Genomic DNA, 26,692 nt, shown 5'->3' with positions numbered 1-26,692 from the left:
CTTCCTGAGGCCTCAATGAAGGGCATCCACCAAACTACCAAGAGATATCCAATGCCTAAGGGAAGAACATTAAGCCTACAATGAACTAAGGTCAAGGCAGCCACTAAGAAAGCTATCTCAATTGAGCATATCCATAGTAGACATCTCGCATGCTACAATCCATCTTGGCCCATCCAGGGATTGAACATACAACATGTACCCCAAATCTCATGAAGCAACCGAAAGAATGGTGCAAATACTTTCGTAGTAACCTAACTATCTAACAAAAAATTAGGGCATGAAATATGTTTGCAAGAAAGAGTTGTGGCATGAAAAACACAACCCAAAGCATTCTTTGGATGATCAATACCAGGAAGACTTCTATGTGTCCATGGCCAAAAACAAGGTTTGAAGAGTGGTAAAGATGATTGGTATTTTGATCTAGGAGCATCTAGATATTATAGTAACAATGTTGATTGCTAAGCTAACTTTGTGGAGGATAAATCTCAATCTGATTTTGTGGTGATGAGTGGGGGAGAAGAATACGACATTAGGGTAAGTGAAATGTTCTACTTCAGCTCAACGATAAAATGGTGATGAATAAAGATGACTATTATGTTCCTTGTTTGGAGAAAAATCTACTTTCAATAAGTAAAATATTGAATTATATCCCACACTAACATATAAATTTCAGCGATGATAGATGTCTCATTGTTGATAAGAACAGCAAAAAGATGATGAAAACTTGACTATACTGAGAGGCGGGGTGAATCAGTATAGTGCATTCATGGACATCAGATTTTGTTTTTACTTTTCCTTTCAATATTTATCTGAACTATTAAATGTCCAGCAGAACATCATATGAATAGCAGATTTAATATCTAAACAGCATTTAGATCACAGCATAAGGGACATAAATAACAGCAACACATATGGACACCAGATATAAATGGAAACCCATAAGAGAAAAACCACAAATTTGTTGTTGTGATTCAAAGGCAAGCTCCCACTTCCTCTATTACATCAGCTTTTGGAGGCTCCAACCTCTCTGTTATTTTGCAAGCTACAACTTGTTGGGAAGCTCCTACTCCCTCTTTTACAATAGTTTTTTGTAGGCTTCAACCTACAGGAAGCTTCTACCTCGAATTATTTCTGCAAGCTATTATTTGCTAGGAAGCCCCTACTCCCTCTTCAACAAGCTCCAAGCTGCTCTTTTTCAGGCTACTGAAAGGAGACTACGATCCCCTGATACATAAAAGAAACAATGTGCTAGTTTACCTGGTCTTTAATTCTGCATATATCCAACTCTTTGTCTCTTCCTTCTCTTCCTCAATCTGCTTCACATCTGCTCTTCTTTCTCCTTCTCTTTGTGCCAGGTAATTTCACAACAACGATTTCATCTCTCACACTTTCTCACACTTTTGTCATCCAAAAGCATATATTTTTATAAACAACTTTGTTGACTGTTTCTATTCCAAGCAGGAATCTGAAATGAAAACCTTGCCTCTTTGTATTCCACCTATTCATTTCATACTTTCAGATTTGAATATCAAAACAAAATGATCCTCCAAATAATATTAAAAGATTTACATCAACCAAATCTAATGATTGCCTAAACCATGGATAAACCAATGTCAAGCAAACTGCCAGTTAATGTAACTACATTTGGAGAACATCAAAACATCTTCATGCACTTGCATCATCTTCATGCACCTCTGCACTTGACCACATATTCCAGCAGCACATTCTCTGACATGCATCACATACTCAACAGCACACTCAGCAACATCAATATATTACTCAGCAGCATAAATGACAAATGTTACTCATCGAATCACTCAAACTAAATGGAGTATACTGTCAATGAAAATCTGTACAGGAACTGAACTGAGAAAACAGTAATTATATTGTGTGAGCAGGAAACCTTCAACCATTTACATCAAAAACGTCTTTGAGCACTTCTTCAACTCTGACCTCTACAACATCTGCAACTTACCTCTGCAACATAACCAGCTCAACAACATAGCCCTTAACATCACAACATCTGAGCATGCATTCACATCACGACACACCTCTGACAAGCAACACATACTCACCAATCAAACAGAATGCAACATACTAGCAGCAATACAAACTTAGCATCAGACATATTCAACTGTGGCATGGATCATTATACCTTCAACACTGTTTGCCATCAATGACAACTTTGCCAATAAAAGATGGCTGCTATAGGTGTGGAAGAACAGAGTTTATTCTTGTTACTAGAAGTTAAGAATGCAAATTCAGTTGAAAGATGGTTGTAATTTCACTGAAAACGCAGCAATAATGCCATAGGCCAAAAGGTCAGCTGACATGGAGGTCAAGAAATGAAGCCCTGGATAATGTTGCCACTAAAACAAGTCAAAAAAGAGAAGGTGAACCACAGCTACATTATGCATTATCCACTTTAATTCTTAAGAAGGCCCTGAACAAGGGCAACGATGAAGTGGTAAAGAAGAAGACCTCAGGGATGATAGAGATGGTAGTGCTTCCTTAGAGAAGCACACACAGCATTTTGATATATTGGACCACCAAGATGTGAAGGAGGTGAGTTCGGTGAACAAGCCTCGTTCTCTGTCAATGTTGGAAAGGTCAATTGTTCAGCCAACTTTGGCTCTCATCTGGCTGGAGTTAAAGGTCAACCAAACAAAAAGATGGTGACATGAATTGTAATTCATCAACCTGACCAAATACAATTCACTTCGAGTCACTATTTTGAAGGTCTTATCTCATGGATTGCAAACATCTTTATGTACATAATCTTCCGGATACATCGCATTAGGTTTCTTTTATGATCGACATTTCGAACCAGCAACGGTGGTTCATATTCAAGATGTGCAATATTATTGAAAGACTGTTCTCATTTTTCCAAATAAATAGAGATGAGATGCATAGCCGACAGATATTAGAATCTAATTAATTGATTAATTGATTAATTTTTTTATTTATTTTTTTATTTTTTTATTTTAATTTTTATTTATTTTATTATTTTATTATTATTATTTATTTATTTATTTATTTATTTATTTATTTATTATTATTATTATTATTATTATTATTAGGGCTTATTTTATTTATTTTTATTTTTATTTTTATTTTTGGAAGACATACCAAAATGGCATTCCAAACACACGAAGGTCACTATGAATTTAAAGTAATGCCATTTGGGTTAACAAATGCACCAGCAACGTTTCAAGCCACTATGAACAAATTATTCCGTCCACATCTTGGGAAGTTTGTATTAGTATTCTTTGACGATATTTTAATTTACAGTAAAACTTGGAAGGAGCACTTACAACATCTGGATAAAGTTCTTACACTACTAAAAGAGCATCAGTTCTACGCAAAAAAATCCAAATGCACCTTCGGAAAGGAAGAAGTAGAATACCTTGGACACATCATATCCCAAGAAGGCATAAAAGTGGACCCTCATAAAATCAAAGCTATAAAGGAATGGACCAAACCAATTAATGCATCCAAGCTAACGGGGTTCTTAGGTTTGACTGGGTATTACCTAAGGTTTATTAAAAACTATGTGCATATAACTGCACCTCTGACAAACCTTTTAAAGAAGAATTCATTTCTCTGGGACGAGGAAGCAGGAAGGTATTTTGAAGAATTAAAGGAAGTTATGTCTAATGCCCTGGTATTGGCAACTCCAGATTTTTCTAAACCATTTATAATCAGGTGTGATGCTTCCGCATTCGATATAGGTGCAGTGTTAATGCAAGAAGGGCATCCAATAGCTTTTGAAAGCAAGAAGCTCAATAAAAGAGAACGTCTCAAGTCCACATACAACAAAGTAATGCTCGTTATTTTGCACGCACTGGCTAAGTGGAGGCGATATCTTTTGGGAAGTAAGTTCTCCATTCGAACAGACCATAACAGTGTCCAGCACCTCCTTCAACAAAAAACACTTTCTGAAGAACAACAAAAATGGATTGAAAAAATTGTCGCCTTTGACATGGAAATACTACATAAAAGGGGAAAAGACAATGTAGTAGCAGATGCCCTGTCCAGGAAATACGAAGAACCAACACTACTTGCAATCTCGGTTGTTGTTCCTGAATGGCATAACGAGATTCGAAGTGAGTATGCCAAGGATCCAAAAATAACAGCGATAATCAATAACCTTCCCAACAACTCAAAATTTGAATGGAAAAATGATATTCTATGGTACAAGGGAAAAATTTATCTAAATGCAAATTCCAAGTTTAAATTTAAGATACTCAAGGAGTCACATGATTCACCGTCAGCCGGACATGTAGGATTCTTTAAGACTTACTACAATGCACGTCAATTATTCTTTTGGAAAGGGATGAGTCGCGATATTCAGAAATATGTAGCAGAGTGTGACACATGTCAAAGGAATAAAAGTGAAAATATTATGACACCTGAATTACTTCACCCTTTAAACATTCTGAATCAGAAATGGGAAGAAATTTCGATGGACTTTATTGAGGGATTACCCGTATCTGAACGTAAGGACAAGATTTTTGTAGTGGTCGACAGACTCACCAAATATGCTCACTTTATGGCAATAAAGAAATCATACTCAGCTAAACAAATCGCTGAAATATTTTGCAAAAATATATATAAATTACATGGTTTTCCGAAAGTCATTGTGAGTGATAGAGATGCCAAATTCAAGGGTAATTTCTGGAAGGAGTTGTTCAACCACATAGGAACCTACCTAAATATGAGTTCTGCTTATCACCCTCAAACAGATGGACAAACAGAGGTTGTCAATAAATGTTTGGAGGCCTACCTACGTTGCCATGCTACCACAAAATAAAATAAGTGGGCTCAATGGTTGCATCTTGTTGAATGGTGGTATAATTCTACTTATCATACGTCAGCAAAAATGACGCCATTCCAAACTCCTATTTACCTTGTGAAAATCACCCACACTGTAAATCACGTGAGCACAAGGTATATTTCACTTGGTATTGGGCCACACTACACAGAGATCATTGGCATAACTCAATCCCATGCATGTGCACAATCTCATGCACAACTGATAGCAATCTCAACCTCTAACACCTGTCTCCACTGAACTGTACATGCACTAAGTTAACTGATGTATTTTTCAGTTGCATTATGAGTTAATAATTAGTGAATTAATTAATAACTAATTCACACAACTCATCACTTAGTCTATTGATCAATTAGACTAAATACAACTAGTTCAACTAAGTCAAACTGAACACAACTCCATTAACTGCTCATCCAACTCCACAAAACTCAACCATATGAGTCCTAATTGATGTCTTGCATGCAATAGCTCAACTGACCCACAAAGAAAGTGTATTTCCTTCTAACAGCTGCATGTGCCACATCTGTAGCTCAACCTGAAGTGCTCCAAGAGGATAAGATAAAGTTTATAGTCTAAATATTATTATGAGACAATAATATTTGACTTTTCTATTTTTGATTAGCAGTCTAAAAATAGACTCTGATCACTCCTACTGTGACACTCCTGCTGTGATCCAAAAATAGACTTTGCGCCATAATTTGCCTGCGGGCCCACTTAGTGAAGGCGACTCCTTTCCACTAAGCTCCATCATCTTGTTGCATTCTCAACAAGCATTTCTTGTTGCACACTTTTCAACACTCCCTCTCAACAAGAAAGGCTTCCTCTCAAACCCGATCCTGTAACTCTGGAATGTTCTGCATGCAACACATCTGCCTGACCCACTTTGCTCCAACAACACTTGGAACAAAAACACTCCCAACTGACCACTATGTTGGGCTAGGAACATACTCTAATGCTGAAGCTCTACCTGCTGCTGACAAGTGCTCCCTCTCTAACATCTGCGCTACTGCAACATCTCCATGCATCTTGCACCATTGCACACCTCTCTGTGCCACCTAGCACTGTGCAAAACACTTGTGCCTCTCGCATTGCTGCAGCCTGCATGCTATGCGTTGTCCTGGGATTCCCTACACTGTCGCTCTCTCTGCCGCTCCATCCGCATCTGTCTCTACCCAATCAATCAGTTCCTGCTACTCCACATCGGGGCTCCCGTAGCAAGGTCTCATCCAAGAGGTTGGCTACCTCAAGGATCCTGCCCCTCCTCCTTGGGACGATCAATCCACATCACCCCACCTCCTACCTGGAGGTATCGTTGCATGCGATCCCTCAGCGCACCTGGCTCGAAGTTTCCCCCTACTGGAGGTCTCTACATGACTAGATGTATCTACTAGATCTCCTCTCAGCTTCCCTTGTTGTGGCTGCTCCACAACCTCCTGAAGTTGCTGCACCAATCGTGGCTCCTTCACAATCGTCTGAGACTTCTTCTGGCTCTGCATGTTAAGAGATAATGTACGCTCCCTCTCAACCACCAAGTCTCCATCAGTTGCCTTGCTGTTCAAGGCTTTGCATGCATCTTGAACCTCAAGAGCATACAGGTTCTTGACCCGTGAACCAATCTGCTTCACCTGTCTAGTGATGATGTGTCTAAGGAAAACCTTTCCCTTACTGAAGACTACATCATAACCTTTGTCTTCCAGCATCGCGATCGACACCAAGTTTCTCTTCAGTCCTAGTACATACTTGACATCGGTCAAGGTAAGGCAAGCTCCATGCTCCTTCTGAAAAATAACTGTGCCTAAACCTGAGACACTATACTTCTGATCATTACCCATCCCTATGAGTATCTGGAGATCTTTCTCCTCCAAAGTACTGAACAAACTTTTGTCACCGGTCATGTGGAAAGAAGCTCCACTGTCAAGAAACCAACCACTTCCCATCATGGATGAAACCATGCATGCGAAGAGTGTGAAGTCCAACTCAAACTGTGAAGCAAGTGAGGCTACCTCACCTTCATATCCTTCCCCGAATCCCTTCTTGGACTTCTTCTTTGGACAATTTACAGCATAATGGCCCAACTCATTACAACGAAAGCATCTCACCTTCGACTTGTCAACCTTCTTCCCATCATTGGAAGAACTAGATTCGGAAAGAGAACCCTTCTCCTTCCCCTTATTCACCTTACTCGCTAAGGCACAGTTTTCCTCATCATGCATAAATGAAGAACTGTCTCTGGTGCGCCGTCTAATCTCCTCTTGCACAAGATCCGACCAAAGTTTCTCCCATCCTGGCAATTTCTCCCTTCCATTCACCGAGTCCTGGTAGCTATGCCAACTCTTAGGAAGGCCAAGGAGTGCTAGACTCACCATATCCTCATCCTCAACAGTTACCCCCACACTTCCCAGCTCATCTCGGCATTGGGTGAACTTCGTGAGATACTGGGGCATACTGTCTCCATTCTCACACTTAATGTTTCTGAGTTTATCATTGAGCGCCATTCCACCAGCTCAAAACTCAACCACTTCTGATCTAAAATTCGTGAGAACAAAGTATTTCTCATACAGAGATTGACTGTATGGGCTTTTACCGAATATCTCACCTTCCAAAGGAAGGATGAATCCAAAGGCTACCTGGCCCGATTACAGACTCTGCCTGAAGAAATAAAATGTAAACACTTTCTGAATAATAGATCTCATGATCAATCCCGCTTTGATATCCTGTAGAACTTTTTCTACAAATCAAAGAGCTCCGATACCATGTAGAAATTTTGAATAATAAAAACTTATTCAACAGAAATTATCCTGATTATACACTATTGCGGAAAACATGCATAATACATAACCTCCTCTACGTTGATCATCAATTTACAGAAGCAGACACAATAACATGCGCACATAGAAGCATCAATCACACATATCAACACAGTATTTTCCCGGGAAAAGCATCTCGCTAAAAACCCCAACTATCTGTATATTATATTGATTAAGAACATGTAACATTACATAGTACAATACTCCTCACAAGTATCCAGCACTATCTCCACATGTTACACACAATACAGCTCAGATCTGATCTCCAAATCTCCTCCGTTGCTTGCCTGCCTCCACTGCACAATACCTGCTGAGAATGAATGAGAATGGTTGATCCAAACTCCTATTTACCTTGTGAAAATCACCCACACTGTAAATCACATGAGCACAAGCTATATTTCACTTGGTATTGGCCCACACTACGCAGAGATCATTGGCATAACTCAATCCCATGCATGTGCACAATCTCATGCACAACTAATAGCAATCTCAACCTCTAACACCTGTCTCCACTGAACTGTACATGCACTAAGCTAACTGATGTATTCTTCAGTTGCATTATGAGTTAATAATTAGTGAATTAATTAATAACTAATTCACACAACTCATCACTTAGTCTATTGATCAGTTAGACTAAATACAACTAGTTCAACTAAGTCAAACTGAACACAACTCCATTAACTGCTCATTCAACTCCACAGAACTCAACCATATGAGTTCTAACTGATGTCCTACATGCAATAGCTCAACTGACCCACAAAAAAAGCGTATTTCCTTCTGACAGCTGCATGTGCCACATCTGTAGCTCAAACTGAAGTGCTCCAAGAGGATAAGATAAAGTTTATAGTCTAAATATTATTATGAGAAAATAATATTTGACTTTTCTATTTTTGACTAGCAGTCTAAAAATAGACTCTGATCACTCCTGTTGTGACACTCCTGCTGTGATCACTCCTGCTGTGATCCAAAAATAGACTTTGCGCCATAATTTGCCTGCGGGCCCACTTAGTGAAGGCGACTCCTTTCCACTAAGCTCCATCATCTTGTTGCATTCTCAACAAGCATTTCTTGTTGCACACTTTTCAACAGGCTTTGAGGCACATGGGAAGAAGTCCCATGTTTGCAGATTGAATAAGGCTTTGTACAAACTCAAGCAGGCACCCAGGGCATGGTATTCCAGGATTAATGGAAACTTGATGAGTTTGGGCTTCACCAAGAGTGATGTGAATCCTGACCTCTACTTCATTCTTGTTGATGGTGATCCTTTGATCTTGGTGTTATATGTTGATGACATGTTCCTTACTGGGACTGAGAGACTCATCATTGGGTGCAAGGAGTTAGCCTCTGAGTTTGAGATGAAGGATCTTGGCCTGATGCATTATTTCTTGGAATTCGAAGTGTGGCAACGACCTAACGAGATCTTCCTTGGACAAGGGAAGTACATTGTTCAAATCTTAAGGAGATTCAATACGATGGACTGCAAGTCCATGAATACACCTATGGTGACCCTTTTCAACAGGCTTTGAGGCACATGGGAAGAAGTCCCATGTTTGCAGATTGAATAAGGCTTTGTACAGACTCAAGCAGGCACCCAGGGCATGGTATTCCAGGATTAATGGATACTTGATGAGTTTGAGCTTCACCAAGAGTGATGTGAATCCTGACCTCTACTTCATTCTTGTTGATGGTGATCCTTTGATCTTGGTGTTATATGTTGATGACATGTTCCTTACTGGGACTAAGAGACTCATCATTGGGTGCAAGGAGTTAGCCTCTGAGTTTGAGATGAAGGATCTTGGCCTGATGCATTATTTCTTGGAATTCGAAGTGTGGCAACGACCTAACGAGATCTTCCTTGGACAAGGGAAGTACATTGTTCAAATCTTAAGGAGATTCAATACGATGGACTGCAAGTCCATGAATACACCTATGATGACCCTTTTCAACAGGCTTTGAGGCACATGGGAAGAAGTCCCATGTTTGCAGATTGAATAAGGCTTTGTACAGACTCAAGCAGGCACCCAGGGCATGGTATTCCAGGATTAATGGATACTTGATGAGTTTGAGCTTCACCAAGAGTGATGTGAATCCTGACCTCTACTTCATTCTTGTTGATGGTGATCCTTTGATCTTGGTGTTATATGTTGATGACATGTTCCTTACTGGGACTGAGAGACTCATCATTGGGTGCAAGGAGTTAGCCTCTGAGTTTGAGATGAAGGATCTTGGCCTGATGCATTATTTCTTGGAATTCGAAGTGTGGCAACGACCTAACGAGATCTTCCTTGGACAAGGGAAGTACATTGTTCAAATCTTAAGGAGATTCAATACGATGGACTGCAAGTCCATGAATACACCTATGGTGACCAATCTGAAGAAGCTAAGTGATTTTGCTTCAGATTCAGATTTGGTGGATCCCACTATGTACATGCAATTGATCAGATCCTGATGTTCTCAGTTAACACCAAGCCAGATATTTGCTTCGCAATGAACACCCTGAGCCAATATATGGTTGAACCGAGGCAAATACATTGGGTTGCAGCAAAGCATGTGTTGAGCTACTTGAATGATACAGTTGGATATGGCTTGAGATATGTCTCAGGTGGTGAAATGAAGTTGCGGGGATATACGGATTCAGATTGGGCCAAGATTGCAGAAGACAGGAAAAGCACATCAGGGTGCTACTTCAGCCTCAAATATGCTATGATATCTTGGTTTAATAGGAAGCAGACTTCAGTGGCACTTAGTACAGCAGAGGTAGAGTACATCATAGCAAATGTTGCAAAGGAATCCATGTGCCTTTGGAAGCTACTCGCAGGGCTATTTGATCAGGAGCTTGAGTCAACATTTTGTGATAATCAAAATTGTGTCAAGCTTTCAGAGAATCTAGTTTTTCAGGAAAAGTCAAGGCTTATTGAGATCAAATATCACTTCATCTGAGACATGGTATAGATAGGAGCAGTGGAGCTCCAGTACATATCCACGGATGAGCAGATTGCAGACATTCTCATCAAGCCTCTATCTAGAGTGAAGCTTGTATACTTCAGAGACAAGCTCAGCGTGATGCATAATGTCTCCCTTGTTGAGAGGGAGTAATGATGTCTTTACAAGATTGGGCAGACCAACTCCTAAAGCCATAAAGGAATTGAAGCGAACAAAGTTCATTCTTCAATTTAAATACTCTAGAAGACTTGGAATATGTAGATCTTCATTAAGATACAAGATATATATTAAAATGTATGAATGAGAATGATGATACAATGAGAGCGAGGGGCCTGCTTATATAGGGAGGTACCTCTTCATGGAGAGTCATGTCCCATTTAGACAGACCTATTCAACCTAATTACTAATTAACTAATCATTATTACAATTATCCTCATTTATTTATATTTATATTATTTATATATATTTTATTCATAACATTGCCTTCCTCTTCAAAAAGCTTTATCCTCAAAGCTTGTTAATGAAATAGGCTTGATCTCTTTTTTGGTTTCGAATGTCTTTCTGTCTTGGAACTATGATCTTCGTCGATACATGTTGATATGATCCTCTATGTGACAAACAAAATTGTTGCATAGAGAAGGGATCGGACCATCCTAGATCAATCTTCGGTGGAATACTCTGATCACTAGAATTTTGTAACAAATTGCCATCATAGAACTAGATTGAAGTCACATCAATATTCTTTGGAACATCAGTTTGGTGTTTCTGTTCTGAATGGTGTCGACACGTAGCATGGTTGAGTTGTCTACTCATGATTCGGATGTCGATAGGGAACCTTTTTGGTTTGACTTTCCCTTATTAGGTGTGCGGAAATTTTATGATTTACTTCTAGGGAGGATGTTATTGAGTTGGTTACACAACCGTCACTTGGGATGTTTATCATCTGAACTGCAACATCTAAGTGCGTCTTTTCTTCAACTGACTCGTCTTCTTCTTGAGTTGTCATATTCACTGGATCGATGTTTTCTTCAACTTGAATTTCTACGTTTGAATATTTCGACGCTTCCTTTTCAACAAGTTGTTGCCCCTTGTTTTCCAACAACTTCTTATACTTCTTAAGCTTCTTAATTTGCATTAGTAATTTTTCACTATGGTCTCTAAGTCGAGAAACTTCCTCATTCTTGTCAGCAGTGATTTTGTCAACTTCCTTTTGCATATTTTGTATCGCTTTTTTACTTTCTTGAAGATTTAATTTTGAGATTTCTTGTATGTTTGTTGGCGTCACTGAATCTAGCTTCAAAGTAACATCTTGTAGCGTTATTTTTTTCTTGTTGTGGGAAAATGTCAAAAACTTCTTTTTTGTATTTAGAATAAAGGACCCTAGAGTTTCCATCCAGTGTGAACCTAGAATAATGTCACCTTGATCGCTCCATATGGTTTGAATTGATAATTGTGATACGAATGTATAATCTCCAACGTTTAATTGTAAATTGGTTGTCATATATTTTGTTGTTAAAACAGTCAAATTTTTCAATTATATTTGACTCAGGAATCACTAATTAGTTTGCGATTTTAGATTTTATATCATTTTTATTTTCCGCTGGCGAAATAGCGATAGTAACATCTTTTCCCGCAATAGACCCTTTAATTCTAAATAGCACTGAGGCGTAGTTATAGTTAGTCTCTGGGAATCTTTCGGCCTTCATTTTTGTATTAGACCCCATTTTGCTTCTTGAGATGAACTTTCTTCAATTTCAGCCTTCCCTCTTCAACTATTGGATAACTTCAAATAACCCTTTTCCTAATTCAAAACTTGAACTTTTAATGACTTGAACTTTCTTTCTTTCTTTTTTCTTTTTTATTAAATTTAATATCTCCTAAATAACTTTTATTCCCTTTTTATTATAACTCTTAATTCCCTTTTTACTTGAGTGCTTACTTGTTAAAAAAATTCAACCTCTCCCTTTTAAAAAATACCCTTTTTCGCCTTGATATATAGTGGCTTTTTCCTTTTATATATGTTAGCTTTTATAGTCTTTCCTCTTTCTTTTTATATGTAATGGCCTTTACATCACTATTGAATGTTCTTCAAATTGCTTTAGATGATATATTTTTATGAATAGCAGAGGCTTAATAGTCGTTAAAGTATATCCAAGACTTCTGGATGTAACGTTCAGTGTTTAGAATGGCATATGAATCTTAATTTATTTATTTTTAACTCTTCTTTGTATTTAAAAAGAACCTTAATATATATTTATATAATCAATATAATCATGTATCAATTACCAATGCAATCGTTTATCTACAGTCACGACTTTTTAACTTAGTTGTGTCTGTTCACCACCTTCACAAGGAGCTATGCTATGAGGATTTCTGAAATTCCTTGAGACTCTTTATTGCTCACCAATCACGCTGAATAACTTTCCTTTGACAGGATAAAATCTCAAAAACAATTTTTTGGAAAGAGCCCCTGTAATAGTGATTTTGGACCCTTGTACACAGGTGATTGATTTGTAAGTAGTCTAATGATGTTCCCAATTTTTTATTTTAGTATACATTGGCCTTCTTTTCATCGTTGGCAGAGGAATTCACCTTCCCACTTGTTTCCAATGTTCTTATTTAGCAGATGGATGGAGCGAATATGGCATTGGTGGATTTGGCTGCGGCAGGCGACCTCATGAGGCTTTGTAATTCAATCGACTGGTTACGATTGAGCTGTATGTTGCCCAAGCTTCAGTGGTCGTGCGACAGTGAAAAAGCCGACCGTGGTTGATCGACTGGCGACAAGTAAGCTGTGTTGGTAGATATAGTAGTGGTGTGACTGCGAAAGGCAGAGAGGGCAACGAGGCAGTCAATTGAGGCAACTCTATCAGGTGGTGGTCGATGGATGCAAACGACCGGAACAACAGGTTGGTGGAGACTGAATTGCGGGCAGCGATAGGAATGACGGTTGTGGAAATGTGGCATGGGGTGGATAACGCAGCGGAAGGGGTACGCGCGGCTTGTAGGAAAGCGATGATGTTGCGTTGGGGCAGTTTGCTTTTTCGGCCGTGGCTGTAGGCTTGTGTGTTGTAGCTGTGTGGATGTATGCGTCATGATTTTGCTTTGTGGGTTGGGTTGTGAATATTGTTTTTATTATTTAACCAACCACAAATTCTTGATTATAATTATATCTTTGCTGCTATACTTGAATGAATTGGAATTTGGGATCATAGAATGTTACCATTCTACTCAATCATATGCCTGTGATTTCCTGATTACAGACAGAACTTAAGCAAACCCGGATTACCGTAAAGAACAGAAAAAAGGTTGAAGGAAACATCCCAAATTTGTATGTATCAAACATAATGTGATTTTTTGGTTTTGCTCTAGAACTCCAGGGAAAAAAAAGGACAGGTGTCTTATAGTATGCTACATTTGTTTGTTGATTTTGAGTTATATCCTCATTATATATAAGGGAGATGTTTTTGAGCTGTTTAGTTCAAAACAACAAGAACTTCGACCAAATTTCACTATAAAGAGGTCAAAACCTAAAAATTGCTCCTGTATATAATGAGGTCGTAACTTAAAAGTTGGCAGAAGTGGCATACTATAAAACACTTGGCATTCGAAATAACAAAACCAACCTTTCTAGATGCCTCAACTAATGCCAAGTGAAAATTTGAGAAGCAATTTGCCCCAAGAGCTCCATACAAAACAGCTCCAGGACTCTTTCTATTTGATTCTGGATAAATGTGATCAAATTCAAAAATTTCAGGTTCTTCCGTTGAATCTTGTGACCTGCAAACAAGGAGAGGTAATGAAGAATAAGCTTTCAAAGGTGCTAGAAGAGATACATGAAATGTAAGACACATACTAGTTTGACAGCTAGCAAGTTATTCTGCCTGTTACTAGCTCAAACATCTTTTTACCATTTCTTATTTATGTAAAGAAAGGTAACTTACAATGTTGTCAAAGTGTTAAGCCAATCAGATAACTCTGAAACATCAAATAAAATGGTAGAACCTACATCGACCCAACAGCATTTTCCCTTGGGAGCATTTGGGTTCCTGCTCACTGACCAACGATCCAGATCTTTATTGTAAGTGTCAGAAGCATTTCCACTGTTCACACTTTCTTCGTGTGACAGGGAAAAAGATGATAAGGAGTCCTAGGCTAGCTGCCGGTAAAGTACAAGTTTTGGAGAAGCTGAACGAAAAATAAGGGATAATTGGAAGAAAGACTCCAATGATCCACTTAAAAAGTAGCTTCCATGTTTCAGAATCTCTTGAAAGCAATCTTTTGGAGATGTGGAAGCCAGATGATGATCAGATTCAAGCCACTGTTTAACAAGTTCCCAAAAGTTGTTTTTGTGCTCCTTTGCCAGCAACTCACTGCAGAAAACAGGAAGCCTTGGAATATTAGACCATGTATAAGCATCAAAATACAATTCATGAAATGAGAAGACTGATTCAAAGTTTGAAAGTGTACAAAGAGATGGTTATCCCATAAATAAAATTCATGTGGACAGATCTACTCTTAAACTATTCAAAATGCTATTTGCTTCAATAAATAATTTTAAATAAGCTGTCTTTTCAATTTTCAACCTGACTAAGTAAAAAGGTATAGAGAAAGAGGCATACATTCAAAGTTATTACCAGATATCGGAAGACTAAATGTCTTTTGAAGCTACAAACCAGATTATAGGCAGGACATTTGATCTGAATACTATCGGTTTAAACTTTACAGTACCAAGAAGTCATTTATTTGTTTCTGTCTTGGAGATTCAAATGTGAAAGAACATGGTGATTTGAAAAGGTATCGTTATCCTTATCCGATCAATGCCCTTTGGTAGAGGATGGCTATTCATGCTCCAATTCAACAAATATACCATTAAATGTAATAAAACAGTAATATCTTAATATGAACAGTGTAAGAGTACAGTTTAATATTAATACAATATCATTTATAATGATATCACTCTAGAGTTAAGATGCTATTCTTACCGAAGCAGAGGAGGAGGAAAACACAAAATACTATAAACAATGACAAACAGAATTCCCAAGAAGTTTTAGTAGAAGGGGTGGTTGTGTTGAAAAATGTAACTAGTGTCGGTCTTCATAATTGTAGTTGAGTCATCATGTAATATTTGTCAAAAAAAAAGTAGAAATTTTATTGTAAAAGAAATTGACTTATTAAAGCATGGGTTTCACGATTGGGTCAATGGTTAGCAGGTCAAAGCCTCCATTGCAGGCTTCTAGGGTTTATGTCAAGAGTCCGAGTCCTTGTCATTATGTAAAAGACCCTTCTTGGGCTTCATCTATCCAGAAAGAAAATTATTTTGATGTAAATTAGGTCTTTTAGGCCTCCTCCGCCAAATCGGCCTCAACCTGGACAAGTCGGTGTAATTGAGAGGCAGAAACCACTATATAAAGGCAGCAACTTGACCTCATATGGAGCAGATCTACAACAAGTTCGATCTGCAGTTGCTGGTGAAGAAAAAGAGTGTGAAATTCAAGGAAGAGGAAGAAAACCCTAGAGAAGGAAAAGGAAGTCTTTGTCAAGCAAAAGGAAGTTGAATTTTCTCTCTCTACTCTCACACATGTGAAATTCTGAAGCTCTTGGGGAGGCCAAAATTCTGGAAGCTGGGGTTCGAAATTCTGGATTGATGTTGGGCTAAAGCTGTTGGACAAGAAGAGACTACTGAATTTTGGTGAATCATCTTGGAAGGCTGACTTAGTGGAGAAGGAAGGTCTTTTGGGTTTAAGGTCTTGGTCTATCTCAATTTGATTTACTAGTGGAAGAGTTTGACTAGATTTTCCCCTATAGAGGGGTTTTAGCCCTGACTGAGTTCCTACATCTGGTGTCAATGATTTTCATATTTTCATTTGATAATTGCTTGATGAAAAGAAGATAAAAGAAGGACATAAAGAAAGTTAACAAGACTACAAGAACATTACAAGTAACTATCAACTTAAGAGAATCTTTCTGCCTTTCTCATTTGCTAACTGGTATCAGAGCTAAGGTGAACAAGGAAGGAAAAAGGCAGCTTTATGGTCAATTGAAAGAAGGTCATTAAGGAAAAGATCATATAAGAAGAGAAGCCTACTATCTATAGAGACTATGACAACCTCAATGTAGACAGAAAACAAGCTAAAAGGAACCTCCAACTACAGGGCATGGAAGAAGAGTATGGATCTTATTCTTGCAAAGCATAAAGTTTTGGATTTTTCTCAAGGAAAAGTTAAGAAACCTATAGATGACGCAGAAAAGGAAAAGTACAGGGAAATTGACATCATAACCATGAATCTAATAGAAGATGGAGTGAAGGACGATCTTATTCCATACATATCCAATATAGATTCAGCACAAAAATTGTATGAAGTTCTCTAAGTTGTTTACCATTAAGAACATTGGTCAGATAGCTAGTCTCAAGCATAGTATTCAAAACCGGCCCAGCTAACCGATTACCGGTCTAACCGGCCGGTTAGCAAGCCCACTGGTTGGAACCGGTCAAAAAACCCGATCAGACACCCTGTTTGGCCAAAAATTGGAGCTAACTGGTCCTAACTGGCCGGTTTAGGACGGAACCAACCAGTTGGTGGTCAAACCGGCCAATTTTGTCCTAAACCGGCCAGTTTATTGCCAGGGCAAGTATAACCCCCACAAAATGCATTTTTGTGTGTTTTGAAGCTGTTTTGAGGGAAATTTGGGGTTGTTTTCCTCCAAAAATAGTCCCTCCAAGAAAAACATGCCTACCCTCTCATTTTCCTAACACATTTCAACCCTAACAATGTTGGCAATTAATAGTAATGTTAAATTCTTAAAGTAAAAGGATGCAAATGAAAATTAAAGGAAATATTTAACATTACCATGAAACGACTCAGGATGTTTGAGAGTGGTTTCGACCTCATTGGATTTCATATGGAGAAACTAGAATTTTAGATTTCACTCAAAATTCAGCAGACTTAATGATTTTCAAGATTTAATGGTTTGGGGGTAAACAATAAATGCAATCGGAGCTCCAAATGATGAGCAAAACTCTTGATCTAGATCCCATTGTGTTGGATGATATTGATCCAACATCAGAATGGGTGGAGGAGACTGAAGAACCTATGTTTGAGGCTGATTTTGATATCGACATGGCTTTAGCAAGGGATGAAGCAGATTATGTGGTGGCATCATAACCAGGATCAGTAGCGGCATCAAGGAAAGGCAAAGAACCAATGGAAGGCACTAGTCATGTAGGTCGACAAACTCGTGCTTCCATTAGGTCCACTTCTATTGTTATTGGTGGCATTGGTACTGAGGTTGCAGATCAGGCTGAGGCATCCTCAGACTCTGAACCAGATGATGTCCATGTAGCTCCTGATGATGATCTTGTGGCTAGTAGTGGTGATGAACTTGATGATTGATCATGTGTACACTGTAGACTTTTAGTAGGCCAATGGCCTCATAGCTTGCAGCATTGTTTTTGGACTTTATAGGCCATTTAGAGCCTCATTGCTTATGTATTTTGTTATTTTGTCGATGATCTATATTGCACTCGATGCCATTTTGATATATTCACCTTTACATGGTATATAAATGAGCAACTTTGCATATTTTGTCTCTATTGGCTTGGAATCATGGTTTTAAATCTTAAAAATAGTTTTGTTTCATTAATTATTTAATGTATTTTTCTAAAACCAGTTCGTTTAGACCAAACCAATCTCGGTTAGACCGGTACCGGTCGGTAAACCGGTTCATGAGGTGGACCGGTCCGGTCACCAGTTCCGATTTTAAACACTATGGTCTCAAGAATGAACTAAGAACAATAAAGATGATAAAAGATGATATGTGTCATCATATTTTGTAAGGATCTCTAGAATAAGAGATGAAATCCAAGCTATTGATGAAGTTGTACTAGAGAAAGAACTTGTGATTGCTGCATTACTAGGTCTACCAAAAACTTGGAGCTCTTTTGCATCAGGAATTAGCAGTTCGAAAGATGCTCTAACATTTGAACAAATGTGGAATGTTTGTAGTCAATAAAAAGCCCGCATCTCATTAGTAAGTTACCAAAAGGAGAATGAGGAAAACAACACTTCAAATGCATACTTTGCCCATAACAAGAAGAAGGGAGGATACAAGAAATCCAAAGGACCAAAGAAGAAAGTTGAACTATCAAAGATAGAATGCTACAATTGTCATAAGATGGGACACTACAAAAGTCGATGTCCTGAAAATCCAAGGAATAAAATGAGAGAAAGAGACATGCGATTGTTGCAAATGAAGCTCCACCTAAGAAGAACAAGACTGAAGAATCCGACCTCAAAGACTTATTTGCTAAAGTCTCCTAGGGATACTATCCCTTGCATATCCTTTTATTTTAAATTTTGTAATGTTTTTTCTTTTATGTTTCTAGAGTTTGTAGATCTAATATACCAGTTAGAACATTTTGAATTGTTTTGATAAGTTGTAGGTATCCCTCATAAAGATTGGATTAAGAGGGAGCCTTCACCATTTTACCAAAAGATAAGCAAATTGTTTTTTGTTTCATCTTTCATGTTTGGTTTCCTCCTCACATCAAGATTAGTTTGTATTGTATATTAATAACTTTTTATTTATAATTTCCTTGGTAGGAAAGCTTGCAGAATTATACAGAGGCTATGGAGGAAACTTCAAAGGAAAGACTTGAACCATGAAAGAAATTATGTTGCAAGGAAGCCCATCAATAATTGATGTCCTACAAGGTTTGTTAAAGAACAACTCAAGGTATGTCTTAGACTACAAGTTTTGTCACAAGGTTCTCTTCATAGAAAAAGTATGATCATTCTCTTTTGAAATTTGCTTTAGATTACTGACATCTTTATGTCTAGGATTTTGAATCATAAAGATTCTTGTTAGGGTGATTAATCATTAGATTGAATGTACCCTTGTTATACTTGTCATTTGTTCATTTTTGTAAAACCCTAACCTTTAGGGTTCACTCTAAAACAATAGCCTCTCGATGCCAAGGGTATGACAATGTTGATTTTGAAACCCAGTCTGCTTAGGGGTTGTTGATAAAGTTTAGAACATATAATGAAATCATATTCTTTTGAAGTTTAGGGTTTTGGTATTGTTATGGTAAGACTCTAGTCCTTTAGGGTTTACAGCTAATGTCTAGGTTATAGTGAACTAGGGTTTATGAACGAAACCCTTGTAATAACTAAAGTAAGATCCTAAGAATGAAACCCTAGGTGTATATTTGTCTATATGATTGCAATCCTAGCCTAGTCAAAAATGTTATGTAATTTTGGAATTTGATGTTTGCATCTAGGGTTTACAACATAGAAAGAAATTGATATAAGGAATGAAACCCTAGAGATGAAATGTTGGTATTCTAACCTAATTGTTGATATTCATGTTTTATAAATCTAGGGTTTGTAACAAAACCCTAGTAGAGATTGATATTTTAGGGCATGATAATGAAACCCTAGAAGTATATTTTTTTATCATTAATATGATTTATTTTTTATGATAAATTCTAAGGTTTGCAACAAACCCTAGTAGAATTTGACATGTATTTCTAAAACCATATTGTTGAAACCTTAGATAGTTCTATGATTGGTTTTATATTTTTGATTGAGTAGTTGATAGTTAAGGCTTTATGTCTCGAAGATGGAGTCTAGGATTTATGACAAAACCCTAGCAAGCTATTGAAGTATAGTATGTAAACTGCAACCCTCGATGATTATGAACCTAACAAGGTTTAGGTATTTGATGTCAAAAGCTTGAATGTTTTGATGCTTCCATTGTAATGACATGATTTTGATATAGTTAACTTCATGCTTCTATATATTTGTATTTGGTTGTACTTGCTATTAAAGTTTTGCAAGTACAAAATCTTCAAGATGTTGATGATGTTTGTAGTTCAATATGATCATCATGATGAGCATGATGAAGGAAGCTATAAGAATAATGATGATTAAGATGACCATGACGACATGAAAAAGATTGAAGTTTCTGCGATGTTATAAAAGAAGGAAGCTATTGTTCTCCCTAAGTTGAGAGAGAGCTTGTTTAGAAGAAAGGGTATATCTCCCCAGTTAAGAGGGAGGGCATATTTTGACAGTCATAGTAAATACCTTGAAGAAAGCATGAATGAAAATACTTAAGACAAATGTTCATAATTCATGAAGTTGCAAACAAAGGACTTGAGAAGTACTGAGGCTGCATTTGGTGCTACTGAAGAAGTGAAAGAAGAAGAAAACTTTTGATAAGTTGTATATGGATAACTTGATGATGATATAAATAGCATCAAAATGATTAGCGACACTGAGGGTTTCTGTTTACTTGTATATATACTTGAAAGTTTATCGCTGATTATACTTGTGATTGTACAGGATCTCTCTATAAAAAGATTGAACATTTGAAGCATTCTTGGAGTGGAGGATATATATCTATTTAGTTGATAAGGAGAAATGAAGCATCTTGTGGCAACAAGATGCTTGGGAGGACATCTCACTGGCCTATGCGTTGATGTCTAGATCCCGAAGTAGGGAGGGTGGCGTTGGTCATGGAGCTCCAACCTTGGATACGCACCTAGATCCTTGGGTTGGTGTTAGAGCTTAAAAGTCTGATGGTACCTAAAGTGGCTAAAGTTTGAGTACACCTTAGTCCCACCCGATTAGAGTACCCTGGCCAAGTATCTAATCTATAGCATTCTGTGTGTTTTGATTCTTCATAGTGCATATCATTTTGAGATCTTCCGTGTACCTTTGTAATTATGAATACCTCCCTAGTTAAGAGGGAGTGTTGAAAAATGTAACTAGTGTGGGTCTTCATAGTTGCATTTGAGTCATGATGTAATATATTTGTCAAATGAAAGAAGAAGAAATTTTATTGTAAAAGGAATTAACTTATTAAAGCATGGGTTTCATGCTTGGGTCAATGGTCAATAGGTCAAAGCCTCCATTGCAGGCTTCTAGGGTTTATGTCAAGAGCCCTTGTCCTTGTCATTATGTAAAAGACCCTTCTTGGGCATCATCTATCAAGAAAGAAAATTATTTTAATGTAAATTAGGTCTTTTAGGTCTCCTCCACCAAGTCGGCCTCACCTGGACAAGTCAGCCTAATTGAGACACAGAAACCACTATATATGGGAGCGGGAGCGAAATCGGGGAGCAGGAGCAAAAACGAGAGCGAGGAGCGACATTTTCAAAAGCTCTTGGTTCAGGAGAGAATCAAGAGCGAATTTATATATAATATATATTTTGATGAATATGTCAACAGAAGCATGTAGAATGATGAATTAGATATAAAAAGCATAAAAACATGGATTGAATCATATAACATCAATAATCTAGAAGTTATAATCTTCATCAACCACGTCCACAAGTTAGTAACATACAACATATTGAATCTCATGATTCATCAATCTTGAAGTTTCAAGCTTTCAAAATTCAATATATAACATTCATCATCATTGATCACTGAAGTTGTACTTGTAACCATTACCATTACCAAGTAACCAAACTATAACAAGGAATATCTAAACTTTAAATGACATGTTTCAACTTTCACAAAGCATCATATTCATAATTCATTACCAATGAATTATGATTGCCAACTTCAAAATTCAAACATAAATTGTCATATTTTGTTTACAAAAAATATCATAATAAATATGAAAGGGTCAACAGTTATAAAAATTACTAAAAACTAGAAAAGAGAAGTAAATCTATTATCTACTGCTTCCTCTTGCCGCCACGAGAAATTTCTAATCTCTAAGAAGGATGTGGTGTTATTTTGGGAACCTCAAGTTGTAATGCACATAAACCAAGCTTTATGCTCGGTTTTCATTCAATTTGCTTCTTCTCACATTATGAATGAAGTTGTAGGTGCTCCAACAAATCTCTGCAGAAGAAGTATTGACAACCCATGAGAGCACTTTTTTTGCCAATTTTCGCAAAAGTCCCTGGCCGCCATATGCATCCCACTATCTAATAACACCAAAATTGTCCCTATCTTCCATTGCATGCAAAGAACCAAACACTCCAGTGCTAGTGAAGTATTTGCCTAATTCAAGGCATAGATTAGCACACTCCTCCCTGTCAGGGACTAGCTTGTCTAATGCTTTCATATATCCATTTTGTACCTCTGGATTTGTATGGCGTTTGGCCCTAACCCCACCCCCAGGTGCAAGTTTGCCCAACCAAGATGGAGAGTAGTATTTTGGAATAAGGATATATGCCAAGGCATGTAGTGGAACATTAAGTTTATTCCACCATGCACACACAAAATTGTGAATAATATCATACAAGTTGGGATATTTTTCCTGAACAATATCTTTTATTTGCCCCAACATGTTATCCATCTACTCATACACCTCCCCAATCACTGGTGCATCTGTATCTACAAAACGAACCATGTTATAAATCGGCTTGGTGAATTGCAAAACTTCCTTCACATGTGCCCAAAATAAACCATCAAGAGTAGTGTCCTCCACCTATTCAAAACCTTGCTTGTCAACTGCGGCTGGAGCCCTATCCTTTAAGACCTACCAGTGTTGACTTGATACCTTGCTAGCCAATTGCTCTCTTACCTTCAAAAGGCACCTAAAGGTGAGGTAACAGCTAGCAAATCTAGTCTTCACAATCTTCAACGGCTCCAAACTTGAGTTAATATGAAAAAACCTATGGGTATTGTTGTGATTGGTAATAAAATTTTATCATTCTTTTGCCTCTCTTGTACAAATGACCAAACCATTTGTATTGAGGGTGTTTGTTCTTGATAATATCTTGCATTGCCTGGATCTTTTTGGGGTCCACCCTGACACCTTCACGCCCCACAATGTGGCCCAAATACTCAACTTCTTCCATGCCAAAAGAACACTTAGACATCTTGACAAATAATTTATGCTTGCGGAGCAGTTGCAAGAGCAGATCTACATGCTGAAGATGTGCGGCCCAGGTGTGACCATAGTTTTAAAAACCGTTCACAAAAACCGGTCAAATCGGCCGGTTAGCTAGCCTGCCGGTCGGAACCGGCCTAAAAACCCGGTCTGAACCACCATGTGCCCGTTTTTTTGACCTAACCAGTAAAAACCGGCCGGTTTAGGACGGAACCGGCCGGTTTAGGACGAAACCGGCCGGTTTGTAGCAAACCGGCCGGTTCCGTCCTAAACCGGCCGGTTTATGGCAAGCCCACCATAACTTGCAAAAAGCGGTTTTCTTATTGTGGTTTAGGGGTTTTGGGGGGGAACTAAGGGTGTTTTCCCTCCAAAAACACCCTCTCCAAGCTTATAAGAGGCCCCTCTCACTCTCATTTGTCTCACATAACTGATTTGGAGTGTTTGTGAGTGTTTGTGAGTTTGTTTGTGAGCTTGGAGAGTGTTGAGTTTTTGCTGAAGTAGTCATCTTGGAGTTGGAGTTGGAGCTATTTTGGAGATATGTAGCTGTCAGTGGAGTTGCCATCTTCAAGAGGAGGCTAAGGGAGCTAGTTTGCATTTCCAGGTAAGGATTTGCACTTGATAATTCCTCATTTGAGTCTGTTGTCCATGAATTTTTTTTTTATGTGTTATAAACTTCTCACTTCTATGATCTACCATCCAGGGAGTCATCATGCCTCCAAAAGCCAAAGACACTGCATGGGCTCATTGTGATATGATTGATGGCAAAATGATATGCAATTATTGCCAAAAATCCATTCAAGGAGGGGGTATTAACAGGTTCAAGCAACACTTGGCTGGGATAGGAGGCCATGTAAAGCCATGTGGAGCACCAAATGAAATAATAGGGCATATTAGGGCAGAATACCTTCAGAAGTTTGAGACTCAAGTCACTGAACCAATAGAGAAGTTTGTGACTGCAAAGTTTGGGAGTCGAGACTCAACCGAGTTTGATCATGATGACTGAGACTCACGAGAAGTTTCAACTTCAAGTGATAATGTTGATCACTATTATAGTATTACTATTATCATATATGTAGAGTCTACACTGAAGTCTTGTAGTAGGCCACTGGCCCCATAGTTTGTAGGCTTTGTTTTTGCACTCTAGAGGCCATTTAGAGCCTCATTGCTTATGTATTTTGTCGACGATATGTATTGCACTCGATGCCATTTTGATATATTCACCTTTACATGGTATATAAATGAGCAATCTTTGCATATTTTGTCTCTATTGGCTTGGAATCATGGTTTTAAATCTTAAAAATAGTTTTTTTCATTAAAAAATAATTATTTAATGTATTTTTCTAAAACCGGTTCGTTTAGACCAAACCAGTCCCAGTTAGACCGGTTCCGGTCGGTAAACCGGTTCATTAGGTGGACCGGTCCGATCACCGGTTCCGATTTTAAAAACTATGGGTGTGACTGTAGATGAGGATGTCATCAAAGAAAACAAGGACAAATTTTCTAAGATATGGTTTGAGCAGGTGGTTCATAAGGCTCTGAAAAGTGGATGGATCATTACAAAGATTGAATGGCATGACCAGGAACTCATAATGGCCTTCATGAGTTCGGAAAGCAGTCTTTGGAATGTCGACTTCTTTCATGCGAATTTGGTGGTAGCCTGAGCGAAGATCAAGCTTAGTAAAGAATTGAGCCCCATTTAGTTCATCCAACAAATCATCGACAACCGAGATGGGAATTTATCTTTCATTGTCAACTTATTAAGGGCCCTGAAGTCTAGACAAATACGCCATTCCCCATCTTTCTTGAGCAACATGACCACCGGCGATGAATAAGGACTAATGCTGGGACGAATGATGCCTGCTTCCAAAAGTTCCTTGATTATTTTTTCTATTTCATTATTTTGGGCGAACGGATATCTATATGGGCGCACATTTGGTGGTTGGGACCCTGGGACCAAAGTGATGCTATGATCATGTTCCCCTCTCGAGGGAGGAAGCTCATGAGGCTTGTCAAAGACTGGCAGATGGTTTTTTAAGATCTGTTGCATCTCAGGATGAATATGAAGAGAATTGGGTTCGAAGGCCTGGATGGCATTAAATTGAGCTATAACTCCATGGTGGCCCATTTTTAACAATTTTCCCATCTGATGTGAGCTGATGATAGAGGGAGCTCCCGCCTGGAGTCTGCGGAGGGTATGAGTGTGTTGTTCTGCTTAAAGCTCATATATAACTCCTGGAAATCCATTGTGATTGGGACAAGTGTGCAAAGCCATTCAACAACGAGGACAATGTCGCACCCTCCCATGTGTATGGCAAACATGTGGGTCTTTAACTGATAATCCCCCATTTGAAGTTTGACATTTTCACAACAGCCTTCACATTTCATTGTTCCCCCATCAGCAATTTGGACCTGGAAGTTAGAAACTGCTCGGACAAAACAATGCACTGCTTCCGCGACTCTTTGATGGATAAAATTATGTGTACTTCCACTATCAATCAAGACTACTACTAGGTGATGCTTAATAAAACCTCTGATTTTGAGAGTTTGAGGCGAAGAAATCCTTGCTAAAGCATGCAACGAGATAACTGGTTCTTCAGGTACATTGTCCTGCTGGTTGTCCTCTTCTTCCTCCTCTGGTTCCTCAAGTGGTGGGGCTTCCTCCGATGAACTGTGATCAGTAGCATCAATTTGAAAGAATTTGGGCTCCTTGCATTTATGCCCGGGGGAGTATTTCTCATCACAGTAGTAACATAATCCTTGCTTTCTTCTTTCCGCCATTTCTGCTAGTGACACCTTTTGAACCTTGAGTGTTTGGGTAGTGCTTTGAGCCTGTGGGGGGTGACCCTTGGCGATGAAATTTGGGCGATTGGACTGGGCTGCTAACGCATGTTCTACTTCACAAGCTATCCTGCAAGCATGCAACCATGAGCTAGGGTGGTGCAGTCGGACGTGGGCTTGTATGGCTTCTTTAAGACCACTGACAAAACATTCCGTGTAGAACTCATCTTGTAGACCTCCAGTGCGGAAAGCTAAGGCTTCAAAGGCTGTAATATATTCATTCACTGTTCCTGTCTGTCGGAGCTTAGTGAGACGACCCAAAAAGTCAGATTCATGGTCAAAGCGATCCATAAGAGCTTTTTTGAATGTCTCCCAAGTCAAGGGCCTTCCATAGCAACGTTGATGCCATTGCCACCATTGCCATCTTTCATTGTCCAAGTACATGATACCCACACTAAGTTGAGTCGCATTA

General features: G+C 38.4%; 1 protein-coding gene across 1 annotated transcript in view; it reads right to left on the bottom strand.

Moving 5' to 3' along the window:
* The window catches only part of EBS1 (EMS-MUTAGENIZED BRI1 SUPPRESSOR 1), a 446,396-nt gene that overhangs the window by 404,907 nt on the left and 14,797 nt on the right, over window positions 1–26,692 (bottom strand). Inside the window, exons 2-3 of the mRNA XM_089394973.1 lie at window positions 14,529–14,957; window positions 14,211–14,364 (exon numbers count right to left, since the gene is read on the bottom strand). The gene's annotated coding sequence lies outside the window, so the exon portion shown is untranslated. The remainder of the gene's footprint in view (window positions 1–14,210; window positions 14,365–14,528; window positions 14,958–26,692) is intronic.

The sequence above is a fragment of the Pinus tabuliformis genome, chromosome 1_2, assembly GCF_031772625.1.
Source record: "Pinus tabuliformis cultivar Carrire ecotype Pingquan chromosome 1_2, CPIR1, whole genome shotgun sequence".
Classification (NCBI taxonomy): domain Eukaryota; kingdom Viridiplantae; phylum Streptophyta; class Pinopsida; order Pinales; family Pinaceae; genus Pinus; species Pinus tabuliformis.
This window is presented reverse-complemented; position numbering and strand designations above follow the sequence as displayed.